We start from the raw sequence: 18,603 nt of genomic DNA, 5'->3' as shown, positions 1-18,603 counted from the left end.
TACAATATGATAGTTCGCATCGGGTCTATATAAAGTTCATGTCATAGGAAATAATAAAAATATATGAAATCTTCATCACATGAAGTTATGAAAACAACTTTATCGATTGAGGGAGTTTCAAGTACAAGAAAATTCAGAGAATTAATTGAAATAAGGTGGAAATAGAATTCAAAATGGCGACAGATGCTAATAAATTTATTAAATCAGACATGCTAAAAACATTGGATATCAAGGCAGTTATTCCACGCCTATATGTGCAAATTATTGAGTTTCGGTTGTTATCACCAGAATGACATCATGTCTTTCCCCTAAAAGGAAAGTTGATAATATAACATCAATTAATCAGAAAGCTGAATTAAAGGAGTTTTTAATATTTCGAAATGGGGAAGGGGACCCCTTAAAACAACTTAAAGAAATTATCTTATCACTCCTAGATTTATGAAGATTAATCAGTTTTAATCAAATCAGCTATGCTAGGTGAGCATAAAATATTGCACTGGAATGCACATAATATTAAAAAAAAACGGAAATTCAAAATTTATTAATTTACTTCATGTCATATTATACCGGTAATAATTCTTGAATCATGTTCTTCATTATTTAGGATGACCAACTCTTCCGTATTTCCCAGTTTTTTTGGATCCTCCCGACTCATGTATTGATTTTCTAATTCTCCCATATTTTTCTTTAGCAATCATTTTTAAATGTAGATGTAATAATAAAACCTGCCATATATATAGTTAGATATAAACTGGCAAAATATTGATAGTTTAGTAGGTACCAATTAATATTGGGTTGGTGAGTAAATTCGTAGAATTTCTGTTTTGCGTATTGGTACTCCAGTTGCTACAGGTTTATTTATCGATTGTCATTTTTTATTTGAAGTTCAATTGTTGTGCTTGAGTTTACATATTGAAATTTGCATTTTTGCAGATCGTGAGTGAAGCCGTGAATGCTAGAAAATGGAGTGTCAAGTGGAGAAAGTGGAACATTTATGACATTCTTCTTTTTGAATTCAACAGAGGGACGAAAGCAGCAGAGGCGGCCAGAAACATTTGCGCTGTGTATGGGGACAATGCTATCAGAGAGAGCATGGCAAGAAAATGGTTTTCTCGTTTTAAGGAGAGTTGTTTTGACATTAGTGACATTCCATGTTCAGGAAGACCTTCGGAGTTTGATGAAGACCGTTTAAACACATTAATACACAATGATCCCTGTCAGTGTACCCGAGAACTGGCAAATGTGATGAACTGTGACCATTCCACCATCGTGCGACATTTATTGCCACCAACTAAGACGTCTTGTACACGAAATCCAAGAAAAACGACCAACAAGACTGCGTGAAGTGATGCTACTCCATGATAATGCCAGCCCGCACTATGCTAACCTGACACAAAACACTATCCAGCAGTTGGGTTGAGAAGTCATTCCGCACCCACCTTATTCATCTGATATTGCACCCTCAGATTTTCACTTTTTCCATTCTCTAACAAACAACCTTCAAGGAACTTTCTTTCCGGATGAAAATGCGCTCCGAACGTGGCTTGATGACTTCTTTAACTCAAAACCACGCGATTTCTACAGGCGTGGAGTCGAAAAACTACTCCAGCATTGGCAGACTTGTAAATAGTGAAGGAGAATATATTGTTGATGATTAACTTCTCTCTTATGTGTATGTGATGTGTTTAATAAACTTATGAAAAATTGCTACGGAATTATGCACCAACCTAATACATTCTGTTTCAGTGATCCTGTAATCCTTCGTGTAACTGTATGCATATATTGTTGCAGAGTTTTTTTTCTCTCTGGTTTGCATAAGAAGTTAAAAATTAAATGTTCTGCAGAGGCCTGTTGGTAAATATAAATAAGTTAAAACTAAGACACATGCATATTTTAAAATATTATTGTACTCAATATTGTGACATCAATCATATTTGTATTATAATTAAAATTATAGTTTTATAATATAAATACTATATAAACCATCTCGTCAATGAATCCTGGCTTCATAGTCCTCGCATCATGGGCCAACAAAAATGATTTCGACATCAACCTATCAAAAACTGTATAGATGGTATTCAGAAAGAGTGGTCGACAGGCTGAAGGTGACCACATCCAACTCCAGAACAACACTCTTCAAATCACAAACACCTACAAATATCTTGGAGTAACACTCCAAAACAACAGCAAGATCCTTTAGAATACACACGAAAGAAAGAGCGGCAGCAGCAATAATAGCTATCCATGACATACAGAATATCACACAACTGTCGCTTGAAACTGTTTGAAGCAAAAGTGCTCCCCATCTTAACAAATGGAATACATATCACATGGACTAGCCTTAGCTACAGAGATCTAAACACTTTAGAAAAAGTGAAAGCAAGATTCCTAAAAGCCGCAATAGGAATCTCAAAATTCGCACCATCTAGACTAGCATATGAGTTAGCACGCGAAACTTTCCTTGTAGAAGATCTACGCACCAAGTTTCTACTACCAGCTACCAAACAAGAAGCAGCTCTGAAAGAGGAAAGTCAACAGAAGAGAAATGAAGTACCGAATGACTTCTACGCAACAGACGCTATGACTGATCGGAGCTGGACTGGACCAAACAACAAGATCCGCAGTGCAGTGACAAGACTGGCAGTGCATGGGTATCACCACAAACTCTGCAGAAGGTCAAACTATCACGACCCATCACCGAAATGCGTGTGTAAACTGTGTGACAAACCATGTGCAAGATACCACTTCAGTGAGTGTTTAAAGAGAAAATCGCTGCTGGAATACAGCAGAGCCCAAAACTAATGCACATGTGTGTGCACTTCTCCTTATTATATTAAAAAAAAAAAAAAAAAAAAAAAAAAAAAAAAAAAAAAAAAAAAAAAAAAAAATAGCTAAAATTTGTCGTGACTAAGTCTCCCGTATTTTTGTAATAAGAAGTTGGTCACCCTATCATTATCATCACTACACAAACTTTCTTGTTTCAAAACTTAGTACCAAATAAACCGATCTGATCATAGAGGGGGAATTATAATTTGGATTCAAAACGAAATCACAATCGAACCTGGGACTTATTCTGACGATATCACACATAATTTATAATATATTATTTTAAATTTTAATAATTATGGCAGCTATATACAGTATAACTCAGATGATTGTTTTCAAAATTTAAAAGTATATCAATCTATTCTTCAACACCTTAAATATCACAGAAAAATCGTGATAGAAGACTTTAATATACCTCTCCTAAGGACATTCATTTAAATCTTATTCATTACTATCATCTAATCTAAAGAAATGAAAGCAGAGAATGAGAAGTTAGGAAGCGAAATAAAACAGAATGAAGGCTTCAGAGAGAAAACAAAGTGGGAAATAGAGGAACTAAAGACAGAACAAAGAAAGGAGATGAAAAATGGGACCAAGACAGATGAAACATGCAACAAAAAATAGAAAACGGAAAACTCGATGAAAAGAGGACTAGAAAGACTGCAACAGCGAATTAAAAAAAAAAAGAGCAAGAAGAAATAAGATAGAGGAACGAGAGGAGGAATAACATAATCATACAGAGTCTGAAAATAGAAGCAAAGAAAGACAATGTAGGAGAATAGGTGCATCAAATATTGAGAAATTTAGAAGTAGAAGCAAAACCAGGAGCAGATATGCTACATAGGAAAAGACTGGAAGAGCAGGGGCCTGGCACTAGCAACAGTGAAAAACCTGGACGACAAAATAGCAATAATGAAATGAAAAAGTAAATTAGAAGGCCAAGAATGTTATATTGAAGACAATATGACAAAGAAATGATGAGAGATTCAAGCAGCGATAAGATGACGAGCAAAAATTGGGAGAGAAAAGAGCCATGAGGTCAAAATTAGATTTAAAAAAATCCTGATCAATGGGAAATGGGGGCATTGGAAAGGAGAAGAGACAAAAACAAATAAAAACAGGACACTGGAATAAATAAGACAACGAAATACAAAACCAGATTTCAAAGAGGGACAGACCAAATAGCAAACTCCAAATAGCGACATTCGTCAGAACTCTTCGAACAGAGGAACACGAATATGAACTAGAACATGCCCTTGAGAAAATGAAATATGTCGTCATCAGACTCAGAGAAATTAGGAAAAGCACTGATCGAAAAGGAAAACAGCAACTGGTTCAGCTACATCAGACAGATAAAAGGTCAAAGGAGTGTAATTTTTCTAGTACATAAGAACTTAAAATTAAAAGAATATTATAGATATATTAATTTGTCCTACAGAATTTATCTGTAAGTATTAAGTAAAATTAAAAGGCCAAGTTGAGAAAATAATCGGAATCTCTGAAAGAATAGCAATGCTGAAGCTAAAACTGCAACATCAGAGAATTTCCATAATCGAAGTACATGCGCCTACAGGAAAAGCTCTGAAGACAAAATAGAAGAATTCTACAGCAACTTAGAAAATTTCTTCAACAGGTATAGGTCAGAAAGCAATTTCATAATCAGAGACTTCAACAGCAAAATTGGAAAAAAGAACACGACAACAAAGAGGCAGTCGGAGTATATGGAGTAGGAGAAAGGAACAAATGGGGAAACAAACTAGTGCAGTTTGCCGAGAGTCACCGTCTTAAAATAGTGAACTTCTTTTTTTGTGGCAATCTAGAGAACAAATGGACATGGCAATCCCCCGATGGAAAAACTAAAAATGAAACTGACTTCATGCTAACATATAAACTTGGGCAAATTACAAAACTCACAGTTATAAATAACATAACATTCGAAACTGATCATAGAATGATCTGCATCGGAAAAAGAAGCAGGCAAAAATACAGAACACAAAAAATGAGTATAAGTGAAAACAATGGGGATAGATTCAAGTTAACACTGCAAGACAACCTCAACGAAACATACTTCATAAAAGGAAGCATAAAAGAGAGATACTCTATATTAGAGAAATGCCTAAGAAATGCAGGAAACAAAGCAAAATGCCATGAAACTTAAAAAAGAAGAAAAAAGTTAAGTGCACACACATTAAAACAAATGGAAAGAAGGGAACTGCTCAAACCACACAGATATGAATCAAAAGAAAAGTTCTTGGAGTACAAAGAAGTAAACAAAATGGCGAAAAGGAGATATAATTCGAATTTAGTCAGAGAAATCATGGAAAAGTCTAAATCCACCCGAGTACTGAAGAAAGAAATATTTGTAGGCAAACACTTGATGACAAGCACGACAAACTCAGCTGGAATCAAAATCAAGACGAGAACAGGAATTGTTGAAACTGTGACCACATTCTATGAAAATCTCTATGCAAGTACAATCCCTGAACAGGAAGAGCAAATGGAAATTTACAGACGCCTGGAAGTCGAAGAAGTTCCTCCAGTCATCACCTCTGAAATTACATCAGCCATAAAAACAAACCAAAAAAGGGAAAAACACCCTGAGAAGATGGGATTACTAACAAATGCCTCGAAATCGGCGAAACAATTCTCATAGACCATTGATACAGATAGTCAATGACATCATAGCAAAAGAAGAAATTTAGTTTACGATCAAATACTTACAAGCTGTTTCCTAAAATTCTAACCAGAAGAATGACCAAGGAACTGGACAGAAACCAACCACCAGAACAGCCAGGCTTCAGATCAGGCTTTTCCACCAGTGGCCACCTACAAACAGTGTGCCAAATTCTCGAAAAAAACACAGGAATTCAATCTAAAACTATATGTCGCATTTGTAGACCTTACAAAGGCTTTTGACAGCATACAGCATCCATGCGTACTCAAGATACTGCTCAAACAGGGAGCAGAGAGGAAATATAAGCACATTAACGAAGATCTACTCAAACAGCAAAGCCAAGATTAAAATGGACAAAGAAGGACCAACATTCGAACTTCTCAGAGATGTCAAGCCATTACCCATTATCCCCGAAATTATTTACTTGCCTATTGAAACAAGCATTTCGTCAAATAGATTGGTACAACCACGGGATAGATATTAATGGAAGGAAAATAACAAAGTTACGATTTGCAGATGATGTAGTACTCTTCGCAAAATCAGCAAAAGAACTTGAAAACATGCTGAAACAACTAGAGTCAATGCAAGAATGTTGGACTCCTAATGAATTCAACGAAAACCAAATTAATGACGAACAGCGAAGAAATCCAAATCAAATTAGAGCCGGAAAGCATTAACTATGTTCGGGAACACATTTACTTAGGCAAAAGTGGTCACTCCACAATAGCAGCAACAAAGAAGTAAAAAAGCGAATATCACTAGCTTGGAAAAAATTCTGGAGCTTAAACTTTATCTTACTGATTTTAAAGGCATGTTGGGTTCAATAAGTATAATATAAGTATCAAATATATGTAGGTTTATTACAATCAAATTACTTATCAAAAGTACACAAGTTGAACCATTATGATATTACATGAAATGGTATATAGAAGTTTTTGACAAACGTTTTCGCCATAACTATGGCATCTTCAGATCATATTAAAGGAGAACACAATAACATATGATGAACACTTAAAATATTCAGGTTAAAATATTCAATGAACAATATCCTAATTTGAATAACCCGCTTTTCAAAATTGTACAGAAATAATTCCAGTTTATCTACTAGGTTTGCCAGGTACATAGTTTTCTTTATTTGCTACATCTCTCTGTAAAGCTCAGTCATGTTGCTGCATCATTGGATTCAGGTTAGCCTCTCCTCAACTGCTTTGTAAGTACTTTTAACCATGCCTTCAAAATTAATATTCCCTTCTTGGGTCTCAATTTAATAAATTCTCTTACATTACCCCATTATACCTTTACAGGGCTTTGAATTTATACACCCATAAAACAGCAGCACGAGCAACCTACATTCTGTAGCATGTTTCGTTATTTTGGGAACTGCATCTGCCTGTATTTGAAGATTGTTATGCTTTTATTCCACTTCTTTGTACACTTATCAATTAGTACAGTGTTAATTGCCTATTCTATGTTCTTCATGGTGTTAATTTCATGCTACATGTATTTTTAATGACATATGTTCAAACTGCCTACCACACCAGTTTTTAAACTTTTAACGATTGTTTTAGCCTGAATATTTTAAGTGTTCATCATATGTTATTGTGTTCTCCTTTAATATGACCTGAAGATGCCATGGTTATGGCGAAAACGTTTGTCAAAAACTTTGATATACCATTTCATGTAATAACATAAAGGTTCAACGTGTATACTATTGATAAGTAATTTGACTGCAATAAACCTACACATATTTGATACTTATCTTAATGGATAAAACGCACAAATTGGAAATTAAAAAAGATATCTTAGACAACAGTATACTCCCAATACTAATACATGGAGCACAAACTTGGACACTAACTCATCAACCCTACAAGTATCTCAGAGAAAAATGGAAAGGAAAACTTACAAATTACACTGAAGGACTGTACCAGAAACACACACGTAAGAAAAAGGACACACGTGAAAGATGCCGTATCCACAGCGCAAATAGAGAAATGAAAATGGGCAGGACACACAATAAGACGCAATAGTAATCAATGGGCACATGCAGCAACAGTTGGGAGTGCCAGAGTTGGAAAAAGAGCTCCAAGAAGACCGAGAATGAGATGGGCGGACGAGCTGAGGAATAACACTGGCAACATATCGTCAAGTGAGATATATTGCCTGATAATAGATGTACATATCAGCCAGAACCCCAGTCAGAGGACAGAAATAGTATTAAAATATTCTATTTCATGTATTGGATGAATATTGCATTAAAAGATAGATTGTCAATTTTATTAATGTTTGCATTATAGTGATCGGTGTAGTTTTAACAACTTCTGTCACAATCCTATGTGATCTAGATTGGATTGCTTCTAATTTGTCTTTGAGTTGGCCGTTTACAGTGGATATTACTTCACTTCCGTAGAGCAGATTGGGTTTTATATAGCTTTCATGTGTTGTTAAGGAGTTCTATAGATCCTCCCCATTTAACACCTGTGTGTCACCTGGATAATCATTTGAAGTGAAAACACATTATGAATGTATTACTCCTAAAAAGAGTTTTGCCTGTTATTATATATATATATATATATATATATATATATATATATATATATATATATATATATAATAAGATCTTTATATTTTATTGGAGATATAAACACTTACAATGACATACTTTGCATTATGGAATAATATTCTGGGACAACTCATCTGAAGCTAAACATATTTTTGTTTCATAAAAGAAAGCTATAAGGATAATGACAGGTGTGCGTAAAAGGATATGATTTTCCAAAATTCAGAAATATTGCCCTTACCTTGTGAGCATAGTCTTTCCCTAATGTTGTTTTATGTTAGAAATCCATTAGAACATTGATAACTTCAATACAAGGCACAAATCAAATCCCCATCTACTCTCTATTAGACTCAGCTGTTATAAAAATGGGGATACTATTCATGTATTACGGTCTTCAATGCACTGTCTAATTATCTTAAAGCTTCGAAGAGCCAAGAGAAAAAGTTTAGAACAGAATTAACAAAAATTTCTCCATACTTATGACTTCTACTCAATTGATGAAACGTTTATTTCTAAACTGAATTGAACTGCTTACTATAATATCATTATATTTCTGTATAATTTTTTACTTGTCTCACATTTCAAAACTACAATGCTGATGTAAGCTCTATGGAATACAATAAATAAAAAGAAATAGAAGATGAAAAAGACTTTTTAAAAATTATTATTATTATTATTATGATTATTAATAATATTATTAGAGGCAGTTTCAGCCATCTGATGTCATTTACTGGTCAAACAAGAAGCTACAACTGTTTATGTTGAGTATTTCTCTTAACTGGTCAACTACTGGAACTTTTACCTTATGTCTTTGCACAGACTATGCTAGGTTCACTGCCTATTACCACTGACTGAGAGTTTAATCCATTAATCCAGTTAATTTCCGTAGTCTTGCAATAGATTTTTCTTGTTTTTTACACATTCCCGTTCTCTACTTGCTCTTCGAACTGATACAACTGATGTAGAATATTCCAGAGTGCATTCTTACCAGGTAGCAATGTCAGTTCATTGTATTGTTTCTAAATTATCCTAAAAATTTAAATGTAATAAAACGTTAAAACTTGTTAAAATGAACCAACAACTTTTAATTATGCACTGTGTTAGAAGTGTTGTGAATCAAGAATGAATAAAATTTGTATATATTTATCTGATCCTTCAATTGATTTTCTGTCAAAAGCCTGATAAATCACATTTCAGCAGATATACTGATTTTATATCTTGAGGTGTTAATATCTAGTTTTCAACTTAACTTAAGGAAGGGCGATGGATTTGTGAGATCCATTAGAATCAATAGCATAGTTTCTCAGTACGGAAGTAAGGCCGTCACATGTTATAACACCCTGAAAGAACCTTGTTACCGGTACTAAGAATTAGCATCTCTTTCATGGTAACATCAAATTTAAACTCTGCTACTCCTTATCCTATTAGAGACAATAATGAATTCTGTTTTTACAGATGTTCCTACTTCAGAAATTCTAGACCAGACGTCTCAATAGGGCCTTCTCAGATCACTTCCTCCTCTCTCTCTTTTTTAATGTAAGAGTGGAACAAGATGTGGGAGCAGTTCGTGTATCTCCGGATGACGTCATTGACCGTGACATTTGAAGAGACATCTGCAACTGCTACGATGTTGTCTCCATCTCCGAGAAAGAATGTCCTTATTACCGCAAATGTATGAAGAAATAAAAGCTTTCATAGGGAAAGTGAAATTGTGGGAGTCAATATACTACTTCATTAATCTAATTGTTACCTAATTTGAATCAAGACCAGTAACAAATATAATGAAGTACTGAAGGACTTGAGAAAAGAATTTGAGATCTGATTTAAGATTTGAATAGTTCTAATTTAAAATAATTGTGAATTTCTAAGATGTTTTGGTTACTGTTAATTACTGAAAACATTATTAAACATATTATTTAACTATTATTGTAATTATTATATTAATATTGACGTATTGTAAGAATACGTACCTTAACAACCAACATGTTTAATTGTAATTTTATTATTACTATTTAATTGAATTTTATTTTATTAAATATAGTATAAACTTAAAAAAAAAGACATACCAAAAACCATGTACTAGAAATGAAGTATTGTTGTTGTTTAGTCAACTGTCCGAAGAAAGGTCTGAACCTCATAAGTGATACCAACAAGACACTACTTATGAGGCAACTAAGCCAGGAGATAATGGGGTAGGGTTGCCAGTTTCTTGTGCTTAAATAATTACGTAACATGTATGGTTGTTCATGCTTCAGATTTCTTTTTACTCATTAATATATAATTAGAAAATAAAGTTATTATTATTATTATTATTATTATTATTATTATTATTATTACTGCAAACTACTTAAGAAATTTTATTCCTTCCGAAAACAACCGTCTATTGTGACAGTACAACTCAAAAGTGCAGCTTTGTGGAATTTCTCCCGCAACAGTTGCAACTTAGCTCGCTCATGTGTGTGACATGAATCAGCGATTGGCTATCTTTGGGTATTGCGCTTATCTCTTCTGCTGACTACGCTATCTACACTTGCTCTCTGTAACAATTTTTATGCGTTGGCCCTGAGAAGCCTGTTCTAGACTATCAGATTTCCAGAAAGGTTTAACTCACTACATACAGTATATCAAGCATGGAAAGAAAAACATCATGCCTGTTAAGTGTAAAAACTTATCATATTGTTTTCAACATCATTTGTGCCTGATTATGAAACATGACAACCTAGATATAATTAACTGAAGTAAATAACAAAATTAAGTGCATTTCAAATGGTATGTTGTTAGAGCAGTCAGGTTATAATCACAGTATAGGATTTAATGCCCTGTTTCCATACACTTGGATATTAATAAAGCCACTTGTTGTACTCTTGTTAACATGGACGATTATGGAGGGTTTTCAGTGCAATACCGACACACTCCTTTCCAGAAACTCACACACTCAGCATTAGTGATTGCATTTTCCGATATTTACAAATAATTTTCTCTCCAACTGTGTTTTATTGCGGGAACCAAGTTTGTAACATTCTATTTTTAATACATGCTAGAGAATTAGGTGAAGTAAAAGCTTAAAATGCAATTACTATTGCAAGTGCAAAGGGACTGTTGTATGTGGCAAAATCTTTTCATCCCTTGATTCAGTAATTATTTTTCAATTTTTTACTTCACTTAATTTAGTTGTAAGTCACATTTGGAAGACCTGTGTTCAAATACCTCCCAAGCTATTTATTAATCAAGAGGATTTTGTTTGCCTCGTCACTTACAAGATTACTTTCAATGAGCTCACGTCGAAACCTCCACTAAAACTGCACACATTGTTACATCTCCATAGTAGAAAGATAGTTAAATATAAAAAACTAGCTGCTCATACTAACTGTAGCCTAATGATGTTCAAACTTACTTGGAATGTTGCATTAAAAAAGTAATGGAGCAATTTTGGAGAGAGTACCGTACTTAAATTGCCATTCTGCATAAATGTCTACTCTGTCATATCAGGTGTGAGGTAACATTGTATACTCAACACACTTCGCCAGCTGAGTGGGCAAGAACTTATGAATATGTATGTATGTACAACACACCTGTGGAGTAACAGCGTGTCTGGCCACCAAACCAGGTAGCCAGGGTTCGATTCCCAGTTGGGACAAGTTACCTGATTGAGGTTTTTTCCGGGGTTTTCCCTCAATCCAATATGAGCAAATGCTGGGTAACTATCGGTGCTGGAACCCAGACTCATTTCACCAGCATTATCACCTTCATCTCATTCAGACGCTACATAATCTAAGATGTTGATAAAATGTAAAATAATCTACTAAAATAAAAAAATAAAATGTACGTATTTATGTATGTAGGCCTATGTACACTTAACGGCAAAAAGAATGGGCGGACGACAATTTCTAAGTTCCAGATACATAAAATTAATTATGCTCGTCTCGTCAAAGCCGTAGTTCACCAGGTAATACATAATTAAACCATTTAAATTTGCTGTATTTTATTTAACAGTCTGAAATATGTTATAAAATCGAATGGAGGGTTGATTCTAGATACAACAGGGCCCCTGAAGAGTGAAATAATAATAAAATTGATAAATATAAAGTCAACTGAAGTGAATATGAACAGGAACACCACATATTATGCCAGAACGATATTAACAGTCTCAGTAGCTTAAGTCGTTACGGCATTGATCTATTGAACGAGTTAATAGTAGTAGCTCAAGGTTCGAATCTCCCACAATCTTCTTTTTTTAATTACAAATTTGCCATCATATATGTCTTGCAAAGCTATATTTATGTGGCAACATCTCTTAGAATATGCCCAAACTCTAATAAATAATAAACCTTCCTCTTTTACAAGCAATATTCCTGTCTGTTAATAAAACGTTCTGTCTCATCATTGCACTTGAAGATGGCAGAGAGACAAGAACTCCGTCAACAAGTCATTGCTCTGGTTTGCGTAGGTTATTCTGCGTCGATGGTGGCCAGAGAGATTGGAGTTCCATTGTCAACTGCTAAGCAGCAGGCTAAATTTTTTTTATTGAGAATGATGAAGTTGTGAATCATTCCATTCCTGGTCGGCCGCGCATCTCTACAAGGGAAGAGGACGCCATTTTATTGAGAGAAGTTGAGTACCACCCCTTTAGATCTGCCTCTCAACTCAAGACGGCGTCCAACTTTTCAGGTCCCACACACCGTGAGGAAACATTTTAGAAATGTCATTTTCTCTGATGAGGTAATTGTCTCCAGTAGGAATGATGGTCCTGTCCTAGTTTATCATATGGATGGCCACTGATATAATGAACGCTTTGTGAGACAACTTAACAGGTCGGGTCGCATGAGCGTCATGTGTTGGGGGTGGATGTCATGCGATGGGGCGGACTTCTGGAATGTATCCACGGTCAGTTTATGGCAGAAGTCTACGAACACATTTTGGCAAATGTAATGATCCCTTCTGGCTGAGAACGATATCCAGAAGGAACACTTTTCTTCCAGCATGATAATCACCTGGTACACACTGCCAACCGGATTCAAAAATGGTTTACGAGGAGGCCTGATGTCGACGTGATCGTCAACTGGCCTCCATATTCACCAGATATGAATACAATTGAAAATTTGTGGGCTACAGTCAAACGGATCCTGTGCTCTAATTGGGCAGAACAACAACCCGTTTGGACAGCTGACAAATTGTGGGACAGAGTTCTAGATGAATGGGAGGAGGTGGCCATGAATTTAGACCTGTTCCAAAATCTTGTGGACTCCATGCCGCACAGAATGAGGGCAGATGTTGACGCAGGTGGTTTGTGGACGAGATACTAGTCCCCACCACAGGCTTTCTTTTTGTTAATATATTAATAAATTATTTGTTTTCTGTTTATTTAATTATTTATTTATGTTTGATATGCATCCGGCTTTTTAGGATGTGAAACAAGCATTTTTGTTTATACAGGCCAGGTCTCGCCTATTAATAGCCCACAGGTGATGGGCAATCATATTTTTACAAGGAAGGCATAACGAAATTTATTAACAAGTGCCATTTCACATTTAAACTAATTAATTAATTAAAAACTAAAATTAAAAAAAAATTACCGTACTGGGAGGTGAACTCACAACCTCTGGTATGGATGTCAGACATCTTATCACTGGTCCACACACAGCTCGTAAGGTTGACTAGGTACATTGTAGACGGACGATTTTCAATGAAGAGACACCATAGCAAAGCCTTGAAGTGCAGTGCATTTACACGAGTGAACCACGCAATAGAACTTAGCATTTCTATTGACCAAGAGTCAGCTCATTCTTTTTGCCTTAAGTATATTATAGACGGACGATTTTCAATGAAGAGACACCACAGCAAAGCCTTGAAGTGCAGTGCATTTACACGAGTGAACCACGCAATAGAACTTAGCATTTCTATTGACCAAGAGTCAGCCCACTCTTTTTGCCTTAAGTGTACATACGTCTGTATTCTAAAGAAATAATGGGGAAAAAAATAATCCCAGATAACAAAAATTCCAGTTAAACTACTATGTACAGGAAACTGAAAGCATAATGATATTAAAAACAGTTGGCACTTACTTATACTGCTTGAAATACGACAGCTACGAAGTCTGCTTTCCTCTTAGACATACCACTTGTGCAATCTCCCAACAAATTCAACGAGTTTTGTTTGTTATTAATTATGTCGTATACAGTTTGGTCTCAATTATATTCACTTCACTGTTTGGCCATTATTAGATTTCTTAATTATTTTAATTATTTTATTTATTGAAAGAAAAACTTTTTTTTTTTTGGCCACCGGCGTGGCTCAGTCGGTTAAGGCGCTTGCCTGCCGGTCTGAAGTTGCGTTCGGGCGCGGGTTCGATCCCCGCTTGGGCTGATTACCTGGCTGGGTTTTTTCCGAGGTTTTCCCCAACTGTAATGTGAATGCAAGGTAATCTATGGCGAATCCTCGGCCTCATCTCGCCAAATACCATCTCCCTAGCACCAATCTCATCGACGCTAAATAACCTAGTAGTTGATACAGCGTCGTTAAATAACCAACTAAAATAAAAAAAACAACTCTTTTACATTTCTCCGTGACTCCATAGTAACACATTAACCCCTACAATTCACGAACGAATTTAAATGAAAGCTCTATTAACCACTACTAAAAACACGAAGCTGAGAACTACAGCTACCGGTACAGATGCCACTATGCTATAGCTGCTGTTTCAAAAAGAAAAGTTCCCCACAAACGTCAGTTAGGGGTGGCCGTGAAGAATATTCACTTGTTTATGTCTGGCCGAGACCTTGTTGGACTATGTGCTTTGATCTTAGAGGAGCTTATATTTACACATAATTATTATAATAAAACATAATATTTCAGTGTGTGTGTGCAGTATGCTAAAAATTTTAGTTCAAAATTTTCATTTAGACTTTTAAAAAATTATAAGTCTGTCTAAGTTTTGATTTTGCTATGATAACATATCTGCATGTGTATATTTTAATATCCCGTTTTAACATCTGTGGCATGTTCGCGCCTTTTGAGTAAAATCGCGTTTTTTTGTAGATCGGAGTCAGCGGCTAGGGCATTTCGTCGTGACTCGCCAAGAGCTGTATGAAGTACTTCATGCTAAATCTTCAAATAAAGCCTTGTATGTGTATGTCCTCATGAGATATGATTTAGAACATTGTGCTAGTGATGTAATGCGCAGCATTCAATTGACTTTAAGTGCATTTAAGTGCGAATTCGATAAACGCTGGAAGCAGTGCAGTCGAAAGAAGGGCAGATTTTTAAAAAATTGCAGTTCTTGGTTACATTTCCCGAGAAGGTCTACGATGCTTATAAAGTGTCTCTTGTAGTTCAACAGCCTCAAATTTCTACTCCTAGAGTACGAAGACCTCGGAAAACTTTCGAAGAAACTGGAATGAAAACCAAAAGGAAATTAATACAGCCATTAACAGAGGAACGTTCACATGAGGAACTTACGTTAGCTGCAGAGGTTTCTTTGAGGGCTTCTGGAAAAAGGGATGCGGCAGGAATCATTAAGGAAATTACGCAGACTACTCCCAGTAGCGCCAAAAAATATAAAAGGGCCTTTAAATCGCCTGGATTTAAACTAGTACCATACTCTAAAGAAGAGGCTTTAGCATTTATTGTAGATAATAATTTAACAAAAAGACAATGCTAATATAAGGAAAGGAGCTAAAGCAAGAGGATGTGACATTTATCCTGCATAAAATATCGTAAGACAAGCGAAACTGCAGTGCTACCCACCAAGAGAGCGTATAAAAGTGACTGACATTTCTGCTGAAATAGATCTGCAATCAATAGTTGATCATACTATCGAATGTCTTGTGGCTGCGCAAGAAGATGTATTTAGACGATGTGTTGGTGATGATAAAACTATAAAAGCAGTAATTAAGTGGGGTTGTGATGGCAGCAGCAGTCATAGTGTATACAGACAGACATTTCAAACTGCAAATGCCGAATACAGCGATTCCGATATGTTTATAATCTGCTTTGTTCCTTTACAACTATATAGCAACATAGACACTGATACAATGAAGAAAGTTAAAAACCCTCGACCCTCCTCGCCAAGATTTTGCCGACTAATCAAACTACTGTACGAGAAGGAAACAGCTGCTATGACCAAGACAGAAGTCAAATTGATGGAAGAGCAAATACAAACTTCAAGGCCTACCAAAGTTGTAGTGTGTGGCACGGAACTTCATGTATTTTCAGAACTGGTATTCACAATGGTTGACGGTAAAATGTGCAATTCTGTGACAGAAACTTCAGAGCAAAAGTGGCGCTACCCCCAAAACAATGAACAATACGAAATATACAAACACACTAAAACACACCCCGATCAAATCCTCAACACACAGATCAATTTCAGTACACACACACTATTCGACTCCATACTTCAACACCTTCCAACAATAAAACACACCCTCTTAACAGGCAGAGAAGTTCGAGATGACGCCGCGATCTAGTAGGCTCTGATGATGGTGCGTGAAGCACTGAAACAGCTGTAAGCCAGACAAATATTACATATTTAACACAAGTAAGTCCACTAGTTCATCAATTAATTATATTCAAGTGTTAAAAGTGGTGTACGCAAGATTCAAAATGAATGAACATTCGTTGTAGGACAGAAACACAGGACTGCAGCCGCTATGGATTTGGACTGTCTCCCTTGCATGCCTGGATCAGGTTTTGTGAATGTCTTTTACACATCACTTATCGACTTGACATACAAAAGTGGCAGGTCAGAAAACGAGAAGAAGAAGAAGTATCTTAAAGAAAACAGGAGATAATAAAACGCTTTCATACTGAAATGGGACTGATTGTTGACCAGCCAAAGCCTGGAGGTGTTGGAAACTCCAATGACGGCAATACTGCTCGGTGATTCTTCAGTGAGCCAGTTAAATCTGCATCAATTACAGGAAGTGACTAACAATTAATCAGACACTTCTCTGTTATTCTGCGCACAATATCGAGTGGTTTTTCAGTTGATGTAGAGAAATTTGATGCATTTGCTTTTAAAACAAGAGATTTATATCTCAAACTTTATCTGTGGTATTTCATGCTGGTCAGTTGCACAAAGTGCTTATACATGGGGGCAGAATAATTAGATCTGCAATATTACCAATTGGAATGCTCTCTGAAGAAGCTCAAGAAGCTAGAAACAAACAAATTAGGAGATATAGAGAAGGACATGCACGAAAAACATCGCGACAAGACAACATAAGAGAAGTTTTGAACTTTCTTTTATTAAGTTCTGATCCTGTGATCTCAAATGCTTCTCCTTTTCCACAGAAAAGACAAGAATCTTTGCCCTTAGCAGTTCGACAATTATTAAGCGAACCAAAAGTTCTGGAAAGGTCACAAGGGACGAGCAAATGCCGTGAAAAAGCAGAAAATGACAGCAACACAGACAGCAGCGACGACGATGAAAAAGATCGTGGTGATAATGGTGGTGGTGATAATGATTATGATGACTGTTAGAAGTGATTAACACAAAATTTGGACATGCCAGTTTAATTTTTAAGACATTGTGGTAGATAAAATAATTTTATAGCTAAGCTCTTCTTTAAGAAATCATAATTGAAGTAACAACAAATTACATGCCAGTATTAATTTTACCTCTATCTAGCAACAAATAACTACATATTAATTTGTAATAAAATATTAGTTAATATAATACCTATCAGATGCATTTGTGAGTTCATTATAATTTTTTCCCGTCAGATTTCATATCTGGCCCACTGTGCAAGGGTCCGATTCAGAATGTATTCTGTCCATCACCCTGAATGGATCAAACCGAGTTAAGTCCATGAACTTAAGATTTCTCATGAAAGCAGTACACCAGAATGAACGTAATTAATTCGCCACCTGTCTTTAACAAATGTTCATTGTTGACTCTTTTCGAAGTTCGCTTGTTGCTACCTGTAAGTCTATGCAGTAAGATTTAAAAGGAGGGTTTATTGCTTGGAATCTCTATTTAAGTCCTCACGTGCAGACTGTGAGTTGGTAATGTGCGGTAAGTGGCATTTAAAGGCAGGTGGAGGTCATTTGCAATAAACACGGGTCTTTTACTACAAATTGTGATATCATACTCATAATTTGGTTACATTTTGAACAGTATGATAAGCTTCAAAAGACTTCAGTACAAAACATTGTTTGCACTCCCACGTTGTTTCGCTTGTTTCTTGTGAGATTTAAAAACTTAACAGGTTCTCACTGGCTTCTTTTTCTGTGGGTGGTAGGTATATTACGGGGGGGGGGGGGAATGAGCCCAACAGTTTGCTTGTAATATTGTCGTCGTAACTCCAGCATTCCCTCCCCTTCCACTAACATTGCAGTTAGGCAAGGTTAACCCTCTATAAAATGCCTGCTTCCAGGTCTAGCCGAAGAGTTGTATAGATCCTTTTCTTCCTGGGTTTGCTTCCCTTCATGGTCTTACATGCAATTACGTAGACATTGAAAAGCTGAAAAGTACCATAAACATTATATTGAAGGAAACATTTCTATAGTCTTTTTTATGTATTTTCCCATAATGGGGAAGGGA

The sequence above is a fragment of the Periplaneta americana genome, chromosome 12 (assembly GCF_040183065.1).
Source record: "Periplaneta americana isolate PAMFEO1 chromosome 12, P.americana_PAMFEO1_priV1, whole genome shotgun sequence".
Classification (NCBI taxonomy): domain Eukaryota; kingdom Metazoa; phylum Arthropoda; class Insecta; order Blattodea; family Blattidae; genus Periplaneta; species Periplaneta americana.
Note: the sequence above shows the minus strand (reverse complement) of the source record.